General features: G+C 41.9%; 1 protein-coding gene across 1 annotated transcript in view; it reads right to left on the bottom strand.

Moving 5' to 3' along the window:
• The window catches only part of LOC124035410 (lamin-L(III)-like), a 53,713-nt gene that overhangs the window by 11,410 nt on the left and 15,297 nt on the right, over nucleotides 1-27,006 (bottom strand). The gene's annotated exons all lie outside the window — the stretch shown is intronic.

Genomic DNA, 27,006 nt, shown 5'->3' with positions numbered 1-27,006 from the left:
AGCCCCCGACACATAAACTACTGCAGCATAAATACTGGAGGCTGAGACAGGAGGGGTCAGGAGACAATGACTCATGAAAGACCGTGTGTGTGTGTGTGGATTCACATTACCATGCTCTGAGAATGGATCGTGTTCATCACGGTAGAACATTGTCATTCAGTTGTTGCGTGGGACCTTGAGGTTGAATATATGCATTATTATCTGATTATGCAGCAGGGTAAAATTTATTAAAAATGATTCATTTAGTGGTAAATGTCCACATATTTCCAATAATCTGAACATTGTAACTGTATTTTCTGTCTGTCTGTCCGTCCGTCCGGCCGTCCGTCCGTCTGTCTGATTTTACTGCCTCAGCAGATCATGTTTTTATCTGGTTCCTGTCTGGTAATGTACCACCAAAGATATTAAACTCATTCCTGTTATTCGGTTCAATCGGCGTGATTTTCCACTGTTATTCACCTAAAGGGAAGCGGAATGGAATATTGGACAAACAGGCGTGTGTGTGTGTGTGTGTTCACAGTCACACCCAGTAGTGTTTATGAAGCTACTTCTCCTTGATCACATCAAAGTGTGATCCATTCTGACACTGTGACAACAGTGTGGCTGTGTCCCAAGTGGCACCATATTCCCTATATAGTGCAATACTTTTGACAAGGGTCCATAGGGGTCAATATCAGTGTACTATATAGGGAGTAGGGTGCCTTTTGGGATGCAACCTTTGACTGACAGCAGACACAATACTGTAGCCTTCTCTCCCCTCCCTATATCTCCCCCGTGATAATTGGTTCTGTTATGTGCGGTGGTGGTCTCTTAACCTTCCACTACTCTGTTTACGGTGTGAAGTCCTCTCATTACCCTGGTTACACTCCTTCAGAGTGAAAGATGAAGCCATTGTCTGAGAGAAGGTTTATGGGTATCTGTCGCCCCGTTCTTTATCTTGTACATTGTTTATGTATCTGGGTGGAGTAAACTTACTGACCTGAGTCAGGCTCTAACAGGCTGTAAAATAAGGTAGTCAATACTTAGGAACACGTCATTTATAAATAAATACATTTATTCTTATCCCAAACAATTGGAGTTAAGTACATTGCTCAAGGGCACATCAACAGATTTTTCATCTAGTCAGCTCGGGATTTGAACCAGCAACCTTTCAGTTACTGGGCCAACCCTCTTAACCGCTAGGCTAGCTTCCACCCAACATCACACACCAACCATTATATACAGTATGTAACACAGTAGCGTGTCCCCTCCAATGGTGGATGCCAAGGCCTCTTGGCCAGGTCAGTTTACCCTGGTAGGAAGAAACCTTGAGAGGAACCAGAGTCATTTACATTACATTTACATTACATTTAAGTCATTTAGCAGACGCTCTTATCCAGAGCGATTTACAAATTGGTGCATTCACCTTATGACATCCAGTGGAACAGTCACTTTACAATAGTGCATCTAAATCTTAAGGGGGGTGAGAGGGATTACTTATCCTATCCTAGGTATTCCTTAAAGAGGTGGGGTTTCAGGTGTCTCCGGAAGGTGGTGATTGACTCCGCTGTCCTGGCGTCGTGAGGGAGTTTGTTCCACCATTGGGGGGCCAGAGCAGCGAACAGTTTTGACTGGGCTGAGCGGGAGCTGTACTTCCTCAGTGGTAGGGAGGCGAGCAGGCCAGAGGTGGATGAACGCAGTGCCCTTGTTTGGGTGTAGGGCCTGATCAGAGCCTGGAGGTACTGAGGTGCCATTCCCCTCACAGCTCCGTAGGCAAGCACCATGGTCTTGTAGCGGATGCGAGCTTCAACTGGAAGCCAGTGGAGAGAACGGAGGAGCGGGGTGACGTGAGAGAACTTGGGAAGGTTGAACACCAGACGGGCTGCGGCGTTCTGGATGAGTTGAAGGGGTTTAATGGCACAGGCAGGGAGCCCAGCCAACAGCGAGTTGCAGTAATCCAGATGGGAGATGACAAGTGCCTGGATTAGGACCTGCGCCGCTTCCTGTGTGAGGCAGGGTCGTACTCTGCGGATGTTGTAGCGCATGAACCTACAGGAACGGGCCACCGCCTTGATGTTGGTTGAGAACGACAGGGTGTTGTCCAGGATCACGCCAAGGTTCTTGGCGCTCTGGGAGGAGGACACAATGGAGTTGTCAACCGTGATGGCGAGATCATGGAACGGGCAGTCTTTCCCCGCGAGGAAGAGCAGCTCCGTCTTGCCGAGGTTCAGCTTGAGGTGGTGATCCGTCATCCACACTGATATGTCTGCCAGACATGCAGAGATGCGATTCGCCACCTGGTCATCAGAAGGGGGAAAGGAGAAGATTAATTGTGTGTCGTCTGCATAGCAATGATAGGAGAGACCATGTGAGGTTATGACAGAGCCAAGTGACTTGGTGTATAGCGAGAATAGGAGAGGGCCAAGAACAGAGCCCTGGGGGACACCAGTGGTGAAAGCGCGTGGTGAGGAGACAGATTCTCGCCACGCCACCTGGTAGGAGCGACCTGTCAGGTAGGACGCAATCCAAGCGTGGGCCGCGCCGGAGATGCCCAACTCGGAGAGGGTGGAGAGGAGGATCAGATGGTTCACAGTATCGAAGGCAGCCGATAGATCTAGAAGGATGAGAGCAGAGGAGAGAGAGTTAGCTTTAGCAGTGCGGAGCGCCTCCGTGATACAGAGGAGAGCAGTCTCAGTTGAATGACTAGTCTTGAAACCTGACTGATTTGCATCAAGAAGGTCATTCAGAGAGAGATAGCGGGAGAGCTGGCCAAGGACGGCACGTTCAAGAGTTTTGGAGAGAAAAGAAAGAAGGGATACTGGTCTGTAATTGTTGACGTCGGAGGGATCGAGTGTAGGTTTTTTCAGAAGGGGTGCAACTCTCGCTCTCTTGAAGACGGAAGGGACGTAGCCAGCGGTCAGGGATGAGTTGATGAGCGAGGTGAGGTAAGGGAGAAGGTCTCCGGAAATGGTCTGGAGAAGAGAGGAGGGGATAGGGTCAAGCGGGCAGGTTGTTGGGCGGCCGGCCGTCACAAGACGCGAGATTTCATCTGGAGAGAGAGGGGAGAAAGAGGTCAGAGCACAGGGTAGGGCAGTGTGAGCAGAACCAGCGGTGTCGTTTGACTTAGCAAACGAGGATCGGATGTCGTCGACCTTCTTTTCAAAATGGTTGACGAAGTCATCTGCAGAGAGGGAGGAGGGGGAGGGGGAGGAGGATTCAGGAGGGAGGAGAAGGTGGCAAAGAGCTTCCTAGGGTTAGAGGCAGATGCTTGGAATTTAGCGTGGTAGAAAGTGGCTTTAGCAGCAGAGACAGAGGAGGAAAATGTAGAGAGGAGGGAGTGAAAGGATGCCAGGTCCGCAGGGAGGCGAGTTTTCCTTCATTTCCGCTCGGCTGCCCGGAGCCCTGTTCTGTGAGCTCGCAATGAGTCATCGAGCCACGGAGCGGGAGGGGAGGACCGAGCCGGCCTGGAGAATAGGGGACATAGAGAGTCAAAGGATGCAGAGAGGGAGGAGAGGAGGGTTGAGGAGGCAGAATCAGGAGATAGGTTGGAGAAGGTTTGAGCGGAGGGAAGAGATGATAGGATGGAAGAGGAGAGAGTAGCGGGGGAGAGAGAGCGAAGGTTGGGACGGCGCGATACCATCCGAGTAGGGGCAGTGTGGGAGGTGTTGGATGAGAGCGAGAGGGAAAAGGATACAAGGTAGTGGTCGGAGACTTGGAGGGGAGTTGCAATGAGGTTAGTGGAAGAACAGCATCTAGTAAAGATGAGGTCGAGCGTATTGCCTGCCTTGTGAGTAGGGGGGAAGGTGAGAGGGTGAGGTCAAAAGAGGAGAGGAGTGGAAAGAAGGAGGCAGAGAGGAAAGAGTCAAAGGTAGACGTGGGGAGGTTAAAGTCGCCCAGAACTGTGAGAGGTGAGCCGTCCTCAGGAAAGGAGCTTATCAAGGCATCAAGCTCATTGATGAACTCTCCGAGGGAACCTGGAGGGCGATAAATGATAAGGATGTTAAGCTTGAAAGGGCTGGTAACTGTGACAGCATGGAATTCAAAGGAGGCGATAGACAGATGGGTAAGGGGAGAAAGAGAGAATGACCACTTGGGAGAGATGAGGATCCCGGTGCCACCACCCCGCTGACCAGAAGCTCTCGGGTGTGCGAGAACACGTGGGCGGACGAAGAGAGAGCAGTAGGAGTAGCAGTGTTGTCTGTGGTGATCCATGTTTCCGTCAGTGCCAAGAAGTCGAGGGACTGGAGGGAGGCATAGGCTGAGATGAACTCTGCCTTGTTGACCGCAGATTGGCAGTTCCAGAGGCTACCGGAGACCTGGAACTCCACGTGGGTCGTGCGCGCTGGGACCACCAGAGTAGGGTGGCCGCGGCCACGCGGTGTGGAGCGTTTGTATGGTCTGTGCAGAGAGGAGAGAACAGGGATAAACAGACACATAGTTGACAGGCTACAGAAGAGGCTACGCTAATGCAAAGGAGATTGGAATGACAAGTGGACTACATGTCTCGAATGTTCAGAAAGTTAAGCTACGTAGCAAGAATCTTATAGACTAAAATGATTAAAATGATACAGTACTGCTGAAGTAGGCTAGCTGGCAGTGGGTGCATTGTTGACACTACACTAATCAAGTCGTTCCGTTGAGTGTAATAGTTTCTGCAGTGTTGCTATTCAGGGGCTAGCTGGCTAGCTAGCAGTGTTGTTTACGTTACGTTGCATTAAAAGAACGACAGTAGCTGGCTAGCGAACCTAGAAAATCGCTCTAGACTACACAATTATCTTTGATACAAAGACGGCTATGTAGCTAGCTATGTAGCTAGCTACGATCAAACAAATCAAACCGTTGTACTGTAATGAAATGAAGTGAAAATGTGATACTACCTGTGAATGCGACCGGGTTGTTGAGTTCTATTCAGAAGACGTTGGCTAGCGTTGGCTAGCTAGCAGAGTCTCCTACGTTAAGGACGACAAATAGCTGGCTAGCTAACCTCGGTAAATTAAGATAATCACTCTAAGACTACACACTCTAAACCTAAACAACACAATTATCTTGGATACGAAGATACGAAGACAGCAAAGACAGCTATGTAGCTAGCTAACACTACACTAATCAAGTCGTTCAGTTGAGTGTAATAGTTTCTCCAGTGCAGCTAATCAGTGGACGTTAGCTAGCTGGCTAGTGAAGACTACGTTAGGACGGCGAAATACGATAATTACGCAATTATCTTTGATACAAAGACGGCTATGTAGCTAGCTGAGAAGAAATTGCTAAGATTAGACAAATCAAACCGTTGTGCTATAATGAAATATAATGAAATGTAATGAAAAAGTTATACTACCCGCGGGAGCGAAGTGCAGATGCGACCACTCACTCCAACCCGGAAGTAGAATACTGAGTCATAAGAGTCATAAGTAGAAGGCCTTTCTCCTCTAGTTAGACACAATGGTCTGCATGAGTAGAAGGCCTACCTGTTCCACTCTGTACATACAGTAGTCCCTGTCAGTCAGAAATACTGTGTTTATCAGGGGACCGTGTTTAGCCTGTCTGCGTGCGTGTTTATCAATGGAGGTCAAGGTGCATGCTGCTTCATCTTGGTGTGTGTGTGAGTGCAGTTGTGTGTGGTGTATACAAGGTGTGTGTGTGTGTGAGTGCGATGTTATCACTGGGTTTAAATGTGTTTTTTAATGGTGTGTTTCAGCACGTTAGCTGGGGAACATGAAATCCATTACAGTAGCTAAAGGAAGCTATTGTGTAATGACGGTGTTGAATGTGGCTAACACCACGTAAAAAACATGAATCATTCATGTTAAAGAGGACTCAGCCAAACTGTGTGGCAGGTTTTCAGCTCATTAACATTTTGGCAGTTTATCAGCTGTCTATTGTGAGTTCCATTGGGAAATCCAGCAGCCATTATTTTTGTGTAAATAGGGCTCTGGGGTTATGTTTCCTCTAGGTACAGATCTAGGATCAGTTTACCTTCCCCAATCCTAACCTTAACCATTAGTGGGGAAAATGATAAACTGACCCAAGATCATCACTACGTGTGGCTGTTATAAAACTGTTATAAGGAGCCATGAGCTGAATTTAGCAAGTCATGTAATCCACTGTGGTGTGACAGGTGACATTCTGAAGTCTAAGGTCACTATGTTTCATATCCTGTGTTGTGTAGCTGAAATTGGCTTGTGTGTGTGTGTGTGTGTGTGTGTGTGTGTGTGTGTGTGTGTGTGTGTGTGTGTGTGTGTGTGTGTGTGTGTGTGTGTGTGTGTGTGTGTGTGTGTTTTGGAAACCAGACTGCTTCCTTCTTCCATTGAGTGTCTCTATCAAACAATGTTCCATTTCCACTGTTTTTGACAACATAATGTAGCCCAACATTCTACACACAATAGTGTCATTGTGTGTTATCCTGCCTGCACACCAAATTCCCTTATGGGACAATAAAGATTGACTGAAGAAATATGAACACACAAAAACCCATTTGTTGTTGTTGTGTTCTGAGTTCCGACACACAGACCGTAACAGCTTCTGTTCAATGCCAAGCCCAGCACAGTGACAGGGCTGTCCTGTCTTCTGTCAGAAATCTCATTAAGGCCTAGGGAATGGAATTCATTTCCCCACTGACATGTAGGAGTGCTTGTGTAATCTAGCTGTCCCAGGAGATGTCTCTGAATGTCCTAACAAAGCTCCTAGCACTCTCTCTTTCTCCAGTCTCCACTATCACTTATTATGCTGCGCTCCCTCTTCACGGTCATCCTGAGAGACAGACAGGCAAGCAGGACAGATTGAAAGAGAGACAGACAGACAGGCAGAAGCAGGACAGATTGAAAGAGAGACAGACAGACAGGCAGGCAGGACAGATTGAAAGAGAGACAGACAGACAGGCAGGCAGGACAGATTGAAAGAGATACAGACAGACAGGCAGGCAGGACAGATTGAAAGAGAGACAGACAGACAGGCAGATTGAAAGAGAGACAGACAGACAGGCAGGCAGGACAGATTGAAAGAGAGACAGACAGACAGGCAGGCAGGACAGATTGAAAGAGATACAGACAGACAGGCAGGCAGGACAGATTGAAAGAGAGACAGACAGACAGGCAGGCAGGACAGATTGAAAGAGAGACAGACAGGCAGGCAGGACAGATTGAAAGAGAGACAGACAGACAGACAGACAGACAGACAGACAGACAGACAGACAGACAGACAGACAGACAGACAGACAGACAGACAGACAGACAGACAGACAGACAGACAGACAGACAGACAGACAGGCAGGCAGGCAGGACAGATTGAAAGAGAGACAGACAGACAGACAGACAGGCAGGCAGGACAGATTGAAAGAGACAGACAGGCAGGCAGGACAGATTGAAAGAGACAGACAGACAGGCAGGCAGGACAGATTGAAAGAGACAGACAGACAGGCAGGCAGGACAGATTGAAAGAGACAGACAGACAGGCAGAAGCAGGATGTCCATTGAGCTTTGACCAGTCATCTCCAGTGGACCCTGACCAGTTGTTCTGTCACTGTATCTTGTTGTGAGGCCTTGTACAGAGGAGCCAGCAAAGTGCACAGCACACACACACTTCCTGCACACCAGTGGATTGGATTTAGGCATTCATTAAATATCTGCCTAAGAACATTTTCTAATCAAGGCTGTAGCTTAATAAAATAATAATAATACAAATAATAATGTTTGGTCTCCACACCTTGTTCCTGGATTTTCAACCTGCAGAATCAATGTTATTTTAGTAAACTAAACACGTCGATCCAGAGCATCACAGACCTGCTCAGTGGGTGACATGTCTGGTGTGTATGCAGGCCATGGAAGAACGGGGAAAAAGGGAAGGGGTCTGAGTACTTTCTGAATGCACTATATACAGGGCCTTAGGAAAGTATTCAGACCCCTTGCCGTTTTCCTCATTTTGTTACGTTACAGCCTTATTCTAAAATAGATTAAATAAAACACATGTCCTTAGCAATCTACACACAATATCCCAAAATGACAAAACAAAAACAGGTTTTTAGAAATGTTTGCATCTCTGCAGCACTCCACCAATCAGGCCTTGATGGTAGAGTGGCAGGACAGAAGGCTGTAATGGCTGTTGGAAGGAGGATCAAGGTGCAGCGTGGTACGTGTTCATCTTTATTATTGGAACTGAACACTGATTAACAAACAAAAAACATGAAGAGAACAAACAAAACCGAAACAGTTCTGTCTGGTGCAGAAAGACACAAAACAGAAAACAACTACCCACAAAACACAGGTGGGAAAAGGCTACCTAAGTATGGTTCTCAATCAGAGACAACAATAGACAGCTTCCTCTGATTGAGAACCACACCCGGCCAAACACAGAAATAGAAAACATAGAACACAAAACATAGAATGCCCACCCCAACTCACTCCCTGACCAAACCAAAATAGAAACATAAAAAGGATCTCTAAGGTCAGGGCGTGACAAAGGCACATGACAGCCCGCTTGAAGTTTGCCAAAAGGCACCTAAAGGACTCTCAGACCATGAGAAACAAGATTCTCTGGCCTGATGAAACCAAGATTGAACACTTTGGTCTGAATGCCAAGTGTCACGTCTGGAGGAAACCTGGCACCATCCCTAAGGTGAAGCATGGTGGTGGCATCATCATGCTGTGTGGGTGTTTTTCAGCGGCAGGGACTGGGAGACTAGTCAGGATCGAGGGAAAAATGAATGGAGCAAAGTGCAGAGATCCTTGATGAAAACCTGCTCCAGAGCGCTCAGGACCTCAAACTGGGACGAAGGTTCACTGTCCAACAGGGCAATGACCCTAAGCACATTCTGACAAGTCTCTGAATGTCCTTGAGTGGCCCAGCAAGAGCCCGGACATAAACTTGGACATCTCTGGAGAAACCTGAAAATAGCTGTGCAGCTACGCACCCCCTCCAACATGACAGAGCTTGAGAGCATCTGCTGAGAAGAATGGGAGAAAATACAGTTGTGCAAAGCTTGTAGCGTCATAACCAAGAATTCTCTGATGTAATCACTGCCTAAGGTGCTTCAACAAAGTACTGAGTAAAGGGTCTGAATACTTATGTAAATGTGATATTTCAGTTTTTAATGATTTTTTATAAATTAGCAAACACATCTAAACTTGTTTTTGCTTTGTCATTATGGGCTATTGTGTGTAATCAATATCAGAATAAGGCTGTAACGTAACAAAATGTGGAAAACGTCAAGGGGTCTGAATACTTTCTGAAGGCCCTGTATATAATATATATTATGATTCTAATTATATGTTTAATTCACACCTGCACTGTTGGAGCTCAGAACTGAAGTGTTTTACTGTAACTACATCTGAGACCCTGTGCGTGTGACTAGATAAACATCTCATCTGCTGAATGTGTGTCAGTGTGTCAGCTACATAATGTACTCAGACCTTTTCTTTTCTTTTTTAAAACCTTTATTTAACAAGGCAAGTCAGTCACGGCCTAGGAACAGTGGGTTAACTGGTCTAGGAACAGTGGGTTAACTGGTCTAGGAACAGTGGGTTAACTGGTCTAGGAACAGTGGGTTAACTGGTCTAGGAACAGTGGGTTAACTGGTCTAGGAACAGTTAACTGGTTAAACAGTGGGTTAACTGGTCTAGGAACAGTGGGTTAACTGGTCTAGGAACAGTGGGTTAAATGGCCTAGGAACAGTGGGTTAACTGGTCTAGGAACAGTGGGTTAACTGGTCTAGGAACAGTGGGTTAAATGGTCTAGGAACAGTGGGTTAACTGGTTCAGGGGCAGAAGGACAGACTTGTACCTAACCTGGTTCCTAGGAACGTGGGCTTAACCACTAGGAACCCTGGCCCCAGACCTACTGGGTCTGCAATGGAATTCATGATTATTGATAAGCTTAATGTTGGTGCTCATCATCGGTCAAGAGGGGCTTTAGATTTTCAACCAGGTCATCAGGAGGTGTGTGTGTGTGTGTGTCTTATGGCATAGTGGTCCACCTAACAGTTGTTCCCTCTAACCGCTCTAACCACTAGGCAGTGGTTGACCTTTTCATGACCTTGTGGGTCTGCAATTCTATTTTTAAGATATAATTATAAGATTTTTACATATATCCTGCGTTTGCTTCCTGATTACCTACATTTTGTAACCCTGACTCTGATTCACTCGTAGTTTAAATCCATCAGACTTCACCCTGGTCCTAGTCTACTCACTTTCAAAGCACTAGTCTCTGTGTCTCTCTGTCTCTGTCTGTCTGTGTCTGTGTGTCTGTGTGTGTGTGTGTGTGTGTGTGTGTGTCTGTGTGTGTGTGTGTGTCTGTGTGTGTGTTTGTGTGTGTGTGTCTGTGTGTGTGTGTGTGTGTGTGTGTGTGTGTGTGTGTGTGTGTGTCTCTCTGGCATAGTGGTCCACCTAACAGTTGTCTCCCAGGGCAGTGGTCTGACCTTTTCATGACCTTGTGGCTCTCTTCTTCATTAGTATCTCTCTCTCTCTTCTCTAGATCTCTTCTCTCTCTCCTCTCTGTGTATCTCTCTCTCAACTCTTACATTAGTATGGAAGTCTCTCTTAGTACTAGATGCCCTACTGTATCTAACTAATCCGATAACATGTTAGGTATCAACTCTTACATTAAAATATGGAAGCCTGGGATGTTTTGTTTATAATGGGTTCTGACCTTTCACTGTTGATTGATTTATTTCCTACAGATGTACACAACTTACTCCACATATTCAGAGATAAGGCTTGAATATTGCAGTCCAGCAATGGTTTCCCCAAAAATGTACTGAGCTTGTGTAATTTTGACTGTTGCCCTAAGAGTTGTGCAAAGTAGATAGAATCTTATTTAGAATGATGACAGGCTGTAATTGCTGCATTAGTTCCACCAAAGGAGACTCTGGGGTACTAGATGCCATCTCAGTTTATTTGATTAATTTGGAACATTTTCTATCAATTGTCTTTCACCATGACAATGTGGAGGAGGGTGTGTAGATGTGTAGAGTAAAAATCCCTGAAATGTATTCCCTTCTGATTTTAAGGCAGCAAAATGTGAAGACTGTAAAAGGGATGAGTAAACTTTCAATAGCAGCTGTATATCATAGTGTTCTGGCCAGTTGTTGCTGTTCCATCTCTCCCCTTCCAAAGTCCTGCTGAATTCCCACTAGAACTTCTCTACTGGGATTCAGGAAATCCAATAAATACTGAAAGGTATCAACTGTTTTTTAAAGGAAATGTAGACTTAGTGTTCAGTTGTCTCAGTTAGTATCTAACTAGCATCAATAAATGTTAGGTATCAACTCTCAGAACTGATGAGTGTGATTGTTTTGAAAACAGTGCTGTAGGCCTATACTGTTACTGCACTGTACTGTTGGGTATCAACTCTTACATTAGTATGGAAGTAGACTTAGTACTAGATGCCCTACTGTATCTAACTAATCCAATAACATGTTAGGTATCAACTCTTACATTAGTATGGATGTAGACTTAGTACTAGATGCCCTACTGTATCTAACTAATCCAATAACATGTTAGGTATCAACTCTTACATTAGTATGGATGTAGACTTAGTACTAGATGCCCTACTGTATCTAACTAATCCAATAACAACATGTTAGGTATCAACTCTTACATTAGTATGGAAGTAGACTTAGTACTAGATGCCCTACTGTATCTAACTAATCCGATAACATGTTAGGTATCAACTCTTACATTAGTATGGAAGGAGACTTAGTACTAGATGCCCTACTGTATCTAACTAATCCAATAACAACATGTTAGGTATCAACTCTTACATTAGTATGGAAGGAGACTTAGTACTAGATGCCCTACTGTATCTAACTAATCCGATAACATGTTAGGTATCAACTCTTACATTAGTATGGAAGGAGACTTAGTACTAGATGCCCTACTGTATCTAACTAATCCAATAACAACATGTTAGGTATCAACTCTTACATTAGTATGGAAGGAGACTTAGTACTAGATGCCCTACTGTATCTAACTAATCCAATAACAACATGTTAGGTATAAACTCTTACATTAGTATGGATGTAGACTTAGTACTAGATGCTCTACTGTATCTAACTAATCCAATAACAACATGTTAGGTATCAACTCTTACATTAGTATGGAAGGAGACTTAGTACTAGATGCCCTACTGTATCTAACTAATCCAATAACAACATGTTAGGTATCAACTCTTACATTAGTATGGATGTAGACTTAGTACTAGATGCCCTACTGTATCTAACTAATCCAATAACATGTTAGGTATCAACTCTTACATTAGTATGGATGTAGACTTAGTACTAGATGCCCTACTGTATCTAACTAATCCAATAACAACATGTTAGGTATCAACTCTTACATTAGTATGGAAGGAGACTTAGTACTAGATGCCCTACTGTATCTAACTAATCCGATAACATGTTAGGTATCAACTCTTACATTAGTATGGATGTAGACTTAGTACTAGATGCCCTACTGTATCTAACTAATCCAATAACATGTTAGGTATCAACTCTTACATTAGTATGGATGTAGACTTAGTACTAGATGCCCTACTGTATCTAACTAATCCAATAACAACATGTTAGGTATCAACTCTTACATTAGTATGGAAGTAGACTTAGTACTAGATGCCCTACTGTATCTAACTAATCCGATAACATGTTAGGTATCAACTCTTACATTAGTATGGATGTAGACTTAGTACTAGATGCCCTACTGTATCTAACTAATCCAATAACATGTTAGGTATCAACTCTTACATTAGTATGGATGTAGACTTAGTACTAGATGCCCTACTGTATCTAACTAATCCAATAACAACATGTTAGGTATCAACTCTTACATTAGTATGGAAGGAGACTTAGTACTAGATGCCCTACTGTATCTAACTAATCCAATAACAACATGTTAGGTATCAACTCTTACATTAGTATGGAAGGAGACTTAGTACTAGATGCCCTACTGTATCTAACTAATCCGATAACATGTTAGGTATCAACTCTTACATTAGTATGGAAGGAGACTTAGTACTAGATGCCCTACTGTATCTAACTAATCCAATAACAACATGTTAGGTATCAACTCTTACATTAGTATGGAAGGAGACTTAGTACTAGATGCCCTACTGTATCTAACTAATCCAATAACAACATGTTAGGTATCAACTCTTACATTAGTATGGAAGGAGACTTAGTACTAGATGCCCTACTGTATCTAACTAATCCAATAACAACATGTTAGGTATCAACTCTTACATTAGTATGGATGTAGACTTAGTACTAGATGCCCTACTGTATCTAACTAATCCGATAACATGTTAGGTATCAACTCTTACATTAGTATGGAAGTAGACTTAGTACTAGATGCCCTACTGTATCTAACTAATCCAATAACATGTTAGGTATCAACTCTTACATTAGTATGGAAGTAGACTTAGTACTAGATGCCCTACTGTATCTAACTAATCCAATAACATGTTAGGTATCAACTCTTACATTAGTATGGAAGTAGACTTAGTACTAGATGCCCTACTGTATCTAACTAATCCAATAACAACATGTTAGGTATCAACTCTTACATTAGTATGGAAGGAGACTTAGTACTAGATGCCCTACTGTATCTAACTAATCCAATAACAACATGTTAGGTATCAACTCTTACATTAGTATGGAAGGAGACTTAGTACTAGATGCCCTACTGTATCTAACTAATCCAATAACAACATGTTAGGTATCAACTCTTACATTAGTATGGATGTAGACTTAGTACTAGATGCCCTACTGTATCTAACTAATCCAATAACATGTTAGGTATCAACTCTTACATTAGTATGGAAGGAGACTTAGTACTAGATGCCCTACTGTATCTAACTAATCCGATAACATGTTAGGTATCAACTCTTACATTAGTATGGAAGGAGACTTAGTACTAGATGCCCTACTGTATCTAACTAATCCAATAACAACATGTTAGGTATCAACTCTTACATTAGTATGGATGTAGACTTAGTACTAGATGCCCTACTGTATCTAACTAATCCAATAACATGTTAGGTATCAACTCTTACATTAGTATGGAAGGAGACTTAGTACTAGATGCCCTACTGTATCTAACTAATCCAATAACATGTTAGGTATCAACTCTTACATTAGTATGGAAGGAGACTTAGTACTAGATGCCCTACTGTATCTAACTAATCCAATAACATGTTAGGTATCAACTCTTACATTAGTATGGAAGTAGACTTAGTACTAGATGCCCTACTGTATCTAACTAATCCAATAACATGTTAGGTATCAACTCTTACATTAGTATGGAAGTAGACTTAGTACTAGATGCCCTACTGTATCTAACTAATCCAATAACATGTTAGGTATCAACTCTTACATTAGTATGGAAGGAGACTTAGTACTAGATGCCCTACTGTATCTAACTAATCCAATAACAACATGTTAGGTATCAACTCTTACATTAGTATGGAAGGAGACTTAGTACTAGATGCCCTACTGTATCTAACTAATCCAATAACAACATGTTAGGTATCAACTCTTACATTAGTATGGAAGGAGACTTAGTACTAGATGCCCTACTGTATCTAACTAATCCGATAACATGTTAGGTATCAACTCTTACATTAGTATGGATGTAGACTTAGTACTAGATGCCCTACTGTATCTAACTAATCCAATAACAACATGTTAGGTATCAACTCTTACATTAGTATGGAAGGAGACTTAGTACTAGATGCCCTACTGTATCTAACTAATCCAATAACATGTTAGGTATCAACTCTTACATTAGTATGGATGTAGACTTAGTACTAGATGCCCTACTGTATCTAACTAATCCAATAACAACATGTTAGGTATCAACTCTTACATTAGTATGGAAGGAGACTTAGTACTAGATGCCCTACTGTATCTAACTAATCCAATAACAACATGTTAGGTATCAACTCTTACATTAGTATGGATGTAGACTTAGTACTAGATGCCCTACTGTATCTAACTAATCCAATAACATGTTAGGTATCAACTCTTACATTAGTATGGAAGGAGACTTAGTACTAGATGCCCTACTGTATCTAACTAATCCAATAACATGTTAGGTATCAACTCTTACATTAGTATGGAAGTAGACTTAGTACTAGATGCCCTACTGTATCTAACTAATCCAATAACAACATGTTAGGTATCAACTCTTACATTAGTATGGAAGGAGACTTAGTACTAGATGCCCTACTGTATCTAACTAATCCAATAACATGTTAGGTATCAACTCTTACATTAGTATGGATGTAGACTTAGTACTAGATGCCCTACTGTATCTAACTAATCCAATAACATGTTAGGTATCAACTCTTACATTAGTATGGAAGTAGACTTAGTACTAGATGCCCTACTGTATCTAACTAATCCGATAACATGTTAGGTATCAACTCTTACATTAGTATGGATGTAGACTTAGTACTAGATGCCCTACTGTATCTAACTAATCCGATAACATGTTAGGTATCAACTCTTACATTAGTATGGAAGGAGACTTAGTACTAGATGCCCTACTGTATCTAACTAATCCAATAACAACATGTTAGGTATCAACTCTTACATTAGTATGGAAGGAGACTTAGTACTAGATGCCCTACTGTATCTAACTAATCCAATAACAACATGTTAGGTATCAACTCTTACATTAGTATGGAAGGAGACTTAGTACTAGATGCCCTACTGTATCTAACTAATCCGATAACATGTTAGGTATCAACTCTTACATTAGTATGGAAGGAGACTTAGTACTAGATGCCCTACTGTATCTAACTAATCCAATAACAACATGTTAGGTATCAACTCTTACATTAGTATGGAAGGAGACTTAGTACTAGATGCCCTACTGTATCTAACTAATCCAATAACAACATGTTAGGTATAAACTCTTACATTAGTATGGATGTAGACTTAGTACTAGATGCCCTACTGTATCTAACTAATCCAATAACAACATGTTAGGTATCAACTCTTACATTAGTATGGAAGGAGACTTAGTACTAGATGCCCTACTGTATCTAACTAATCCAATAACAACATGTTAGGTATCAACTCTTACATTAGTATGGATGTAGACTTAGTACTAGATGCCCTACTGTATCTAACTAATCCAATAACATGTTAGGTATCAACTCTTACATTAGTATGGAAGTAGACTTAGTACTAGATGCCCTACTGTATCTAACTAATCCGATAACATGTTAGGTATCAACTCTTACATTAGTATGGATGTAGACTTAGTACTAGATGCCCTACTGTATCTAACTAATCCAATAACATGTTAGGTATCAACTCTTACATTAGTATGGATGTAGACTTAGTACTAGATGCCCTACTGTATCTAACTAATCCAATAACAACATGTTAGGTATCAACTCTTACATTAGTATGGAAGGAGACTTAGTACTAGATGCCCTACTGTATCTAACTAATCCGATAACATGTTAGGTATCAACTCTTACATTAGTATGGATGTAGACTTAGTACTAGATGCCCTACTGTATCTAACTAATCCAATAACATGTTAGGTATCAACTCTTACATTAGTATGGATGTAGACTTAGTACTAGATGCCCTACTGTATCTAACTAATCCAATAACAACATGTTAGGTATCAACTCTTACATTAGTATGGAAGTAGACTTAGTACTAGATGCCCTACTGTATCTAACTAATCCGATAACATGTTAGGTATCAACTCTTACATTAGTATGGATGTAGACTTAGTACTAGATGCCCTACTGTATCTAACTAATCCAATAACATGTTAGGTATCAACTCTTACATTAGTATGGATGTAGACTTAGTACTAGATGCCCTACTGTATCTAACTAATCCAATAACAACATGTTAGGTATCAACTCTTACATTAGTATGGAAGGAGACTTAGTACTAGATGCCCTACTGTATCTAACTAATCCAATAACAACATGTTAGGTATCAACTCTTACATTAGTATGGAAGGAGACTTAGTACTAGATGCCCTACTGTATCTAACTAATCCGATAACATGTTAGGTATCAACTCTTACATTAGTATGGAAGGAGACTTAGTACTAGATGCCCTACTGTATCTAACTAATCCAATAACAACATGTTAGGTATCAACTCTTACATTAGTATGGAAGGAGACTTAGTACTAGATGCCCTACTGTATCTAACTAATCCAATAACAACATGTTAGGTATCAACTCTTACATTAGTATGGAAGGAGACTTAGTACTAGATGCCCTACTGTATCTAACTAATCCAATAACAACATGTTAGGTATCAACTCTTACATTAGTATGGATGTAGACTTAGTACTAGATGCCCTACTGTATCTAACTAATCCGATAACATGTTAGGTATCAACTCTTACATTAGTATGGAAGTAGACTTAGTACTAGATGCCCTACTGTATCTAACTAATCCAATAACATGTTAGGTATCAACTCTTACATTAGTATGGAAGTAGACTTAGTACTAGATGCCCTACTGTATCTAACTAATCCAATAACATGTTAGGTATCAACTCTTACATTAGTATGGAAGTAGACTTAGTACTAGATGCCCTACTGTATCTAACTAATCCAATAACAACATGTTAGGTATCAACTCTTACATTAGTATGGAAGGAGACTTAGTACTAGATGCCCTACTGTATCTAACTAATCCAATAACAACATGTTAGGTATCAACTCTTACATTAGTATGGAAGGAGACTTAGTACTAGATGCCCTACTGTATCTAACTAATCCAATAACAACATGTTAGGTATCAACTCTTACATTAGTATGGATGTAGACTTAGTACTAGATGCCCTACTGTATCTAACTAATCCAATAACATGTTAGGTATCAACTCTTACATTAGTATGGAAGGAGACTTAGTACTAGATGCCCTACTGTATCTAACTAATCCGATAACATGTTAGGTATCAACTCTTACATTAGTATGGAAGGAGACTTAGTACTAGATGCCCTACTGTATCTAACTAATCCAATAACAACATGTTAGGTATCAACTCTTACATTAGTATGGATGTAGACTTAGTACTAGATGCCCTACTGTATCTAACTAATCCAATAACAACATGTTAGGTATCAACTCTTACATTAGTATGGATGTAGACTTAGTACTAGATGCCCTACTGTATCTAACTAATCCAATAACAACATGTTAGGTATCAACTCTTACATTAGTATGGATGTAGACTTAGTACTAGATGCCCTACTGTATCTAACTAATCCAATAACAACATGTTAGGTATCAACTCTTACATTAGTATGGATGTAGACTTAGTACTAGATGCCCTACTGTATCTAACTAATCCAATAACAACATGTTAGGTATCAACTCTTACATTAGTATGGAAGTAGACTTAGTACTAGATGCCCTACTGTATCTAACTAATCCAATAACAACATGTTAGGTATCAACTCTTACATTAGTATGGAAGGAGACTTAGTACTAGATGCCCTACTGTATCTAACTAATCCAATAACAACATGTTAGGTATCAACTCTTACATTAGTATGGAAGGAGACTTAGTACTAGATGCCCTACTGTATCTAACTAATCCGATAACATGTTAGGTATCAACTCTTACATTAGTATGGATGTAGACTTAGTACTAGATGCCCTACTGTATCTAACTAATCCAATAACAACATGTTAGGTATCAACTCTTACATTAGTATGGAAGGAGACTTAGTACTAGATGCCCTACTGTATCTAACTAATCCAATAACATGTTAGGTATCAACTCTTACATTAGTATGGATGTAGACTTAGTACTAGATGCCCTACTGTATCTAACTAATCCAATAACAACATGTTAGGTATCAACTCTTACATTAGTATGGAAGGAGACTTAGTACTAGATGCCCTACTGTATCTAACTAATCCAATAACAACATGTTAGGTATCAACTCTTACATTAGTATGGATGTAGACTTAGTACTAGATGCCCTACTGTATCTAACTAATCCAATAACATGTTAGGTATCAACTCTTACATTAGTATGGAAGGAGACTTAGTACTAGATGCCCTACTGTATCTAACTAATCCAATAACATGTTAGGTATCAACTCTTACATTAGTATGGAAGTAGACTTAGTACTAGATGCCCTACTGTATCTAACTAATCCAATAACAACATGTTAGGTATCAACTCTTACATTAGTATGGAAGGAGACTTAGTACTAGATGCCCTACTGTATCTAACTAATCCAATAACATGTTAGGTATCAACTCTTACATTAGTATGGATGTAGACTTAGTACTAGATGCCCTACTGTATCTAACTAATCCAATAACATGTTAGGTATCAACTCTTACATTAGTATGGAAGTAGACTTAGTACTAGATGCCCTACTGTATCTAACTAATCCGATAACATGTTAGGTATCAACTCTTACATTAGTATGGATGTAGACTTAGTACTAGATGCCCTACTGTATCTAACTAATCCGATAACATGTTAGGTATCAACTCTTACATTAGTATGGAAGGAGACTTAGTACTAGATGCCCTACTGTATCTAACTAATCCAATAACAACATGTTAGGTATCAACTCTTACATTAGTATGGAAGGAGACTTAGTACTAGATGCCCTACTGTATCTAACTAATCCAATAACATGTTAGGTATCAACTCTTACATTAGTATGGAAGTAGACTTAGTACTAGATGCCCTACTGTATCTAACTAATCCAATAACAACATGTTAGGTATCAACTCTTACATTAGTATGGAAGTAGACTTAGTACTAGATGCCCTACTGTATCTAACTAATCCAATAACAACATGTTAGAAACTTTAGCAAGGCTAATTTAGGCCTGTATTCCTCATGCTATTGAAGATTGTTACCTACAATAAGCTACGGACGGACTTCGATCCAACGCAGATTAAAGGCCTGCGCACAGCGATACCAATTAAAGGGCATTTCCCTGAATTCACTTTTGAGTAGAATGGAATAGAAAAAAAGAGAAGTGGTTGCACCGTCCTAAACCTTTTAAGAACTTCGTCATCAGTTTCACTTCACGCAGTTCAGAATGTTCCCAAATGTTCAACGTAGAGCCCAACAGCATCTAACTAACTTCACTCCCGAAGTCTCCGAAAGTCATTCTTCCTTGATTAGATTTGGAAGTCCAAGGCTCTTGCCCCCAGTGGTAATTTTAGTTAATTGCCGGGGGATAATTACACCTCCAATGTACATCAGGTTACGTCAATCTGGATTAAGAGCTGCCATGGTTTTGACCTGTAATCTGGTGCGGTCACTCAATGGTGAATTAGGAGCAGCTGTAGCCAGCTGGAGACAATCATTGTCACCCCACAGCTGCTCTCTTTATCTCAACATTTTTTCTCTCCCCCCTTCCACCTAATCTCTTTATCTCAACATATTTTTTTTTCTCTCTCTCTAGCATTTTTTCTCTCTTATAGCAGCAGGCCAATGGCCCCCAACACTGCACATTGGCTATGCTAAGATATCCTAATTTAGTTTGATTCTATGTTGTTTCAAAAGGTCCATCAAATTGGGAATGGACATCAATTCAACATCTATTCTATGTTGGTTTAACATAATTTTGTTGAAATGACGTGGGAACAACGTTGAATCAACCAGTGTGTACCCAGTGGGATGTCAATATTCATGCAGGTAGAAACTCTAGTCATTGAAGTGGTGGCAATTCCATATTTGACACATTGCTCTGTGGCCTAACTGTGTTACATTTCTCCACAGTACATTTCATTCACATCTCTCTGTGATTCACCCCCTCCGTTTGGCAACCATATTGGGCTAATATCCTCTGTCAGAGATGGCTAATTTTACCCAGTGGCCTAGATGGGGTGTTGAGCATTCAGTGACAGACTGGTTGTAGTAGAGGCACAGTGTTGAAGGGAAAGAAAAGGGACAGATTTGAGGCAGCCAGCCCAGGGGACAGACCAGCTAATGGGGGAAAGCCATGTGGGCTCCCCCCTGGAGTGATATGACTGGCTGGTATTAGGTAAGTAGGTGGGTAGGTGGTGTGATGGTATAATGGAAATGGTTTGGAACCATGCTTGCATGATATGTATCCTTGTCTGAGACCTGTAGATTTGCGTTGGACCGAATGTCCAATTTTGTGGAGTGTTTCATTCCTGTCAGGTGTGGATGGCTATCCTACTCTGATTTGACTATCACTATTTATTTATTTGTATTTCTTTTTTATTTAACCTTTATTTAACTAAGCAAGTCAGTTAAGAACAAATTATTATTTACAATGACTGCCTACCAAAAGGCAAAAGTGCTCCTGTGGGGACAGGGGCTGGGAATAAAAATATAATTATAGGACAAAACACACATCACGACAAGAGAGACATCACAACACTCATAAAGAGACCTAAGACAACAACATAGCATGGCAGCAACACCTGACAACACAGCATGGCAGCAACATCACATGACAACAACATAGTAGCAGCACAACAGGCAGCAGCACAGCATGGTAGGAGCACAAAACATGGTACAAACATTGGGCACAGACAACAGCACAAAGGTAAGAAGGTAGAGACAATAATACATCATGCGAAGCAGCCACAACAGAGTGTCCATGATGGAGTCTTTGAATGAAGGAACGGAGATAAAACTGTCCCGTTTGTGTTTTTTGCAGCTCGTTCCAGTCGCTAGCTGCAGCGAACTGAAAAGAGGAGCGACCCAGTGATGTGTGTGCTTTGAGGACGTTTAACAGAATGTGACTGACAGAACAGGTGTTGTATGTGGAGGATGAGGCCTGCAGTAGTTATCTCAGATAAGGGGAAATGAGGCCTAAGGGTTTTTTTATAAATAAGCATCAACCAGTGGGTTTGCAACAGGTATACAGAGATGACCAGTTTACAGAGGAGTATAGTGATGTGTCCTATAAGGAGCTTTGATGTCAAATCTGATTGCCGAATGGTAAAGAACATCTAGCCGCTCGAGAGCACCCTTACCTGCCAATCTCCGTAGTCTAGCATGGGTAGGATGGTCATCTGAATCAGGGTTAGTTTGGCATCTGGGGAGAAAGAGTAGTGATTACAATAGAGGAAACCAAGTCTAGATTTAACTTTAGCCTGCAGCTTTGAAATGTGCTGACAGAAAGACAATGTGCCATCTAGCCATACTCCCAAGTACTTGTATGAGGTGACTAGCTCAAGCTCTAAACCATCAGAGGTAGTAATCACACCTGTGGGGAGAGGGGCATTCTTCTTACCAAACCACATGACCTTTGTTTTGGAAGTGTTCAGAACCAGGTTAAGGGCAGAGAAAGCTTGTTGGATACTAAGAAAGCTTTGTTGTAGAATGTTTAACACAAAATCCAGGGAGGGGCCAGCTGAGTAAAAGACTATCATCTACATATAAATGGATGAGAGAGCTTCCTACTGCCTGAGCTATGTTGTTGATGTAAATTGAGAAGACTGTGGGACCTAGGATCGAGCCTTGGTGTACTCCCTTGGTGACAGGCAGTGGCTGAGACAGCAGATGTTCTGACTTAATACACTGCGCTCTTTGAGAGAGGTAGTTAGTAAACCAGGCCAAAGACCCCTCATAGACACCAATACCCCTTAGCTGGCCCACAAGAATGGAATGATCTACCGTATCAAAGCTTTAGCCAAGTCAATAAAAATAGCAGCACAACATTACTTAGTGTCACGATCGTTGTATGGAGTAGACCATAGCGCAGCGTGGTTAGAATACATTCTTCTTTATTGCAGGAAGAACACTTAAACAAACCGATAAGACGACCGTGACTGCTAACGTATAACATAGACAATAACCCACGAAATACCCAAAGAAGATGGCTGCCTAAATATGGTTCCCAATCAGAGACAACGATAAACACCTGCCTCTAATTGAGAACCAATCTAGGCAACCATAGACCTACATAAACACCTAGAGGGTAAACAACCCCATAAATCTACAAAACCCCTAGACAGTACTAAAAAACCCTAGATGAGACAAAAACACACATACCACCCTCGTCACACCCTGACCTAACCAAAATATATAAAGAAAACAAAGAATACAGGGCGTGAATCATTTAACACCTTTAAGGTTGCAGTGACACATTCATAATCTGAGCAGAAACCAGATTGCATACCAGAGAGAATACTATAGACATCAAGAAAGCCAGTCAGTTGATTATTGACACGTTTTTCCAACACTTTTTATAAACAGGTTAAAATAGAAATTGGCCTATAACAGTTAGGATCAGCTTGATCTCCCCTTTAAATAAAGGGTGCGCAGTGGCTGCCCTCCAAGCAATGGGAACCTCCCCCGAGAAGAGAGACCGTTTAAAAGGTCAGAGATAGGCTTGGCGAAGATAGGGGCTGCAACCTTAAAGAAGAAAGGATCTAAACCATCTGACCCAGATGTTTTTTTGGGGTCAAGTTTAAGGAGCTCCTTTAGCACCTCAGACTCAGTGACCGACTGCAGGGAGAAACTTTGAAGTGCGGGAACGAGCTTCTAAACTAATAATGGATCACAGTTATAGAGCTTTTATTTACACATTGTACTATATGTCAAATGATGTGAGATACTCTATGTCAAGGTAACATTCTGTACCCTGTCCACCACCAATACTGTAGAGGGCCTAACTGAAAGCATGTTTGAAAAGTAGGCTAGCTAACCCTACTGACACAGACACAGGCAGTGCCATGCAGCAAAGTCTGCACTAGAAAACTCTATGGGCAGAACTTCCTTTGAGAAAGTGGGTCTGTGGTAGCTTATTGGATCATTGCAGTCCCTTAGATTTCACTCCTACTGCAACAGTGATACATGCCGTGTCTTCAACAGCACTGTTGATCTAGCAGTTTTGCTGACTGTAGCGCTGTGTGTTTTGTGTCCCAAACATCTACACAGTGCACTATATAGAGAATAGGGTGTCATTTGGTTCGAACTATGGTGTCTCCACTAAGCACACAGAGTCACTTCTGTTTCCTGTCTACCCCCCCCCCCCCTACCACTGTACATTGTTGTGTTGATTTGCTGGCCCATTGGTTTCATAAGGTTAGTGGGTGGTACTGCGTGAATACTGGCCCATTGGTTGCATAAGGTTAGTGGGTGGTACTGTGTGAATACAGACTACGGTACTGTCATTGACGGTGTTGTCATAATGTGATGACAAATACACACTGCCAGTGTATTGTGACTAATATGTGTGGAAATTGGAACAGTATTCAAAAATGTCAGGGTTGATGTGAAGTCCGTTCGTTTGATGACGGGAATCTTCCTCCTCAAATTGAATCATTGGTAGAGAACTAACTTCAATAGCCAGTTAGTAAATGCGATTGTTCTGCACTACATCACTAGATGTGTACAGTGTGTAACCGAGAGATTTAAGAGGAATGATATCAGTGATGATTGACCTCTGTATGACCTGCTTCCACAGAGACCTGATCCAGGATGACTGGAACTAACAAACCAACAAAGGCACACACAACTTGGGTCAGCATGATAACCTAACATGGTGGTGATATAATGAAAGGTTCTTGGTCTTACAGATTAATTGTGGAGGGATTCTCTGTCTGAAAGGAGTCTAGAACTGAATCTCCAGATTCCTAAAGAAGAAGCCTATCTCAGATTTCTCACATTGTATAGGTGAGGAGGGAGTCCCCTCCTAGGTCTGTTGACCAATGCCTTAAAGAGTTCAGATTTCTCACATTGTATAGGTGAGGAGGGAGTCCCCTCCTAGCTCTGTTGACCAATGCCTTAAAGAGTTCAGATTTCTCACATTGTATAGGTGAGGAGGGAGTCCCCTCCTAGCTCTGTTGACCAATGCCTTAAAGAGTTCAGATTTCTCACATTGTATAGGTGAGGAGGGAGTCCCCTCCTAGCTCTGTTGACCAATGCCTTAAAGAGTTCAGATTTCTCACATTGTATAGGTGAGGAGGAGTCCCCTCCTAGCTCTGTTGACCAATGCCTTAAAGAGTTCAGAGTTCTCACATTGTATAGGTGAGGAGGAGTCCCCTCCTAGCTCTGTTGACCAATGCCTTAAAGAGTTCAGATTTCTCACATTGTATAGGTGAGGAGGGAGTCCCCTCCTAGCTCTGTTGACCAATGCCTTAAAGAGTTCAGATTTCTCACATTGTATAGGTGAGGAGGGAGTCCCCTCCTAGCTCTGTTGACCAATGTCTAAAAGAGTTGAGATTTCTCACATTGTATAGGTGAGGAGGGAGTCCCCTCCTAGCTCTGTTGACCAATGCCTTAAAGAGTTCAGATTTCTCACATTGTATAGGTGAGGAGGGAGTCCCCTCCTAGCTCTGTTGACCAATGCCTTAAAGAGTTCAGATTTCTCACATTGTATAGGTGAGGAGGGAGTCCCCTCCTAGCTCTGTTGACCAATGCCTTAAAGAGTTCAGATTTCTCACATTGTATAGGTGAGGAGGGAGTCCCCTCCTAGCTCTGTTGACCAATGCCTTAAAGAGTTCAGATTTCTCACATTGTATAGGTGAGGAGGGAGTCCCCTCCTAGCTCTGTTGACCAATGTCTAAAAGAGTTGAGATTTCTCACATTGTATAGGTGAGGAGGGAGTCCCCTCCTAGCTCTGTTGACCGATGCCTAAAAGAGTTCAGATTTCTCACATTGTATAGGTGAGGAGGGAGTCCCCTCCTAGCTCTGTTGACCAATGCCTTAAAGAGTTCAGATTTCTCACATTGTATAGGTGAGGAGGGAGTCCCCTCCTAGCTCTGTTGACCGATGCCTAAAAGAGTTTGGCTTCTATCAGTTTCAGTGGATAGTTTTTGTGCCAAAGGGCTTGGATGTTGCTTTGGGGGCCTATTCACCCTGTTCTATGCTGCTGCTGTGGTTGGCCCTACTGTACAGTAGCTTCTGCTATTCTGGGAGCTTAGCAGCAGCTGGTGTGTCTATGGCCAAGCTTCCTCTGTCTCCGTCTCTGCTGATGTTACGCTGTCATCAACCCCCAGTGCTCGAGGGTGAAGTCTCCCCTAGCTACTGATCTAGGATCAGCTTCCCCTCCCCGAATCCTCACATTAACCATTAGTGGGGGAAATGCAAAACTGACCCAAGCTCAGCGTCTAGGGGTAACTTCTCCCTACACCCATCGACCCCCAGATGACACAGCTATGACACAGTATTCATTTTGCCTAGGGGATAACTCACTACCCAAGCCTGAACGTGAACTGTGAGACAAATAGATTTTTTGCAGTTGATTGCTGAGTGGGCTGATTGCACAATGTTTCGGTTGGTTTCACTTAACAAGGAAACTGTGACTAAGTTTACACTACAGCCGTGATAGGCCTACGGTGTTTCATCATCAACCAATCTGGGTGAGTTTCCTGAAAACCTTGTTTGGTGGGCAATGTATATGTGTGAACGAACAAAATGTGTGAAATGAAGCACTTTGTTGTTCTACAGGAGATGTGGGTAGTCTGGGTCGTCAAAATCAATTGAGAACCATATTAGCTACAAGGCTTTCAGGAAACTGGCAACTGAATGATAAACACACAGCTGTCTGTTGACCTTTAGGCCAAGACTCCACTTCGACAACTTTGACTTAGCTTTTGAGCTGTTCTTGAATGAAAAGCCTTTCTCCCACAGATTTCTTCTGCAGTGTGGTAGATAAACTCATTCAGATGACTCGGTCAAGGCTTGCATGCACACAAACACTTGTACACACACAAACACATGTACACACACAAAAACACACAAACACATGTACACACACATTCGCTTTCAAGAACTGAACCAGTCAGTGGTTGTTATTGTTCCTGTAATGAATGACTGTAGTCGTTTCAGCTGACAACCCCCAGGCTTGTGGAACACAGAGTGTTTCCTGAGCGGAAACCTTGTAAAATCACAGTTCAGTCCTGTACTGCATAAATACTACAGCCACAGTGTCACAGTTCAGCCCTGTACTGCATAAATACTACAGCCACAGTGTCACAGTTCAGCCCTGTACTGCATAAATACTACAGCCACAGTGTCACAGTTCAGCCCTGTACTGCATAAATACTACAACCACAGTGTCACAGTTCAGCCCTGTACTGCATAAATA

Source organism: Oncorhynchus gorbuscha, linkage group LG05, assembly GCF_021184085.1.
Source record: "Oncorhynchus gorbuscha isolate QuinsamMale2020 ecotype Even-year linkage group LG05, OgorEven_v1.0, whole genome shotgun sequence".
Taxonomy (NCBI): Eukaryota; Metazoa; Chordata; class Actinopteri; order Salmoniformes; family Salmonidae; genus Oncorhynchus; species Oncorhynchus gorbuscha.
The sequence above is the reverse complement of the archived record's forward strand: the minus strand, read 5'-3'. Positions and strand labels throughout refer to the sequence as shown.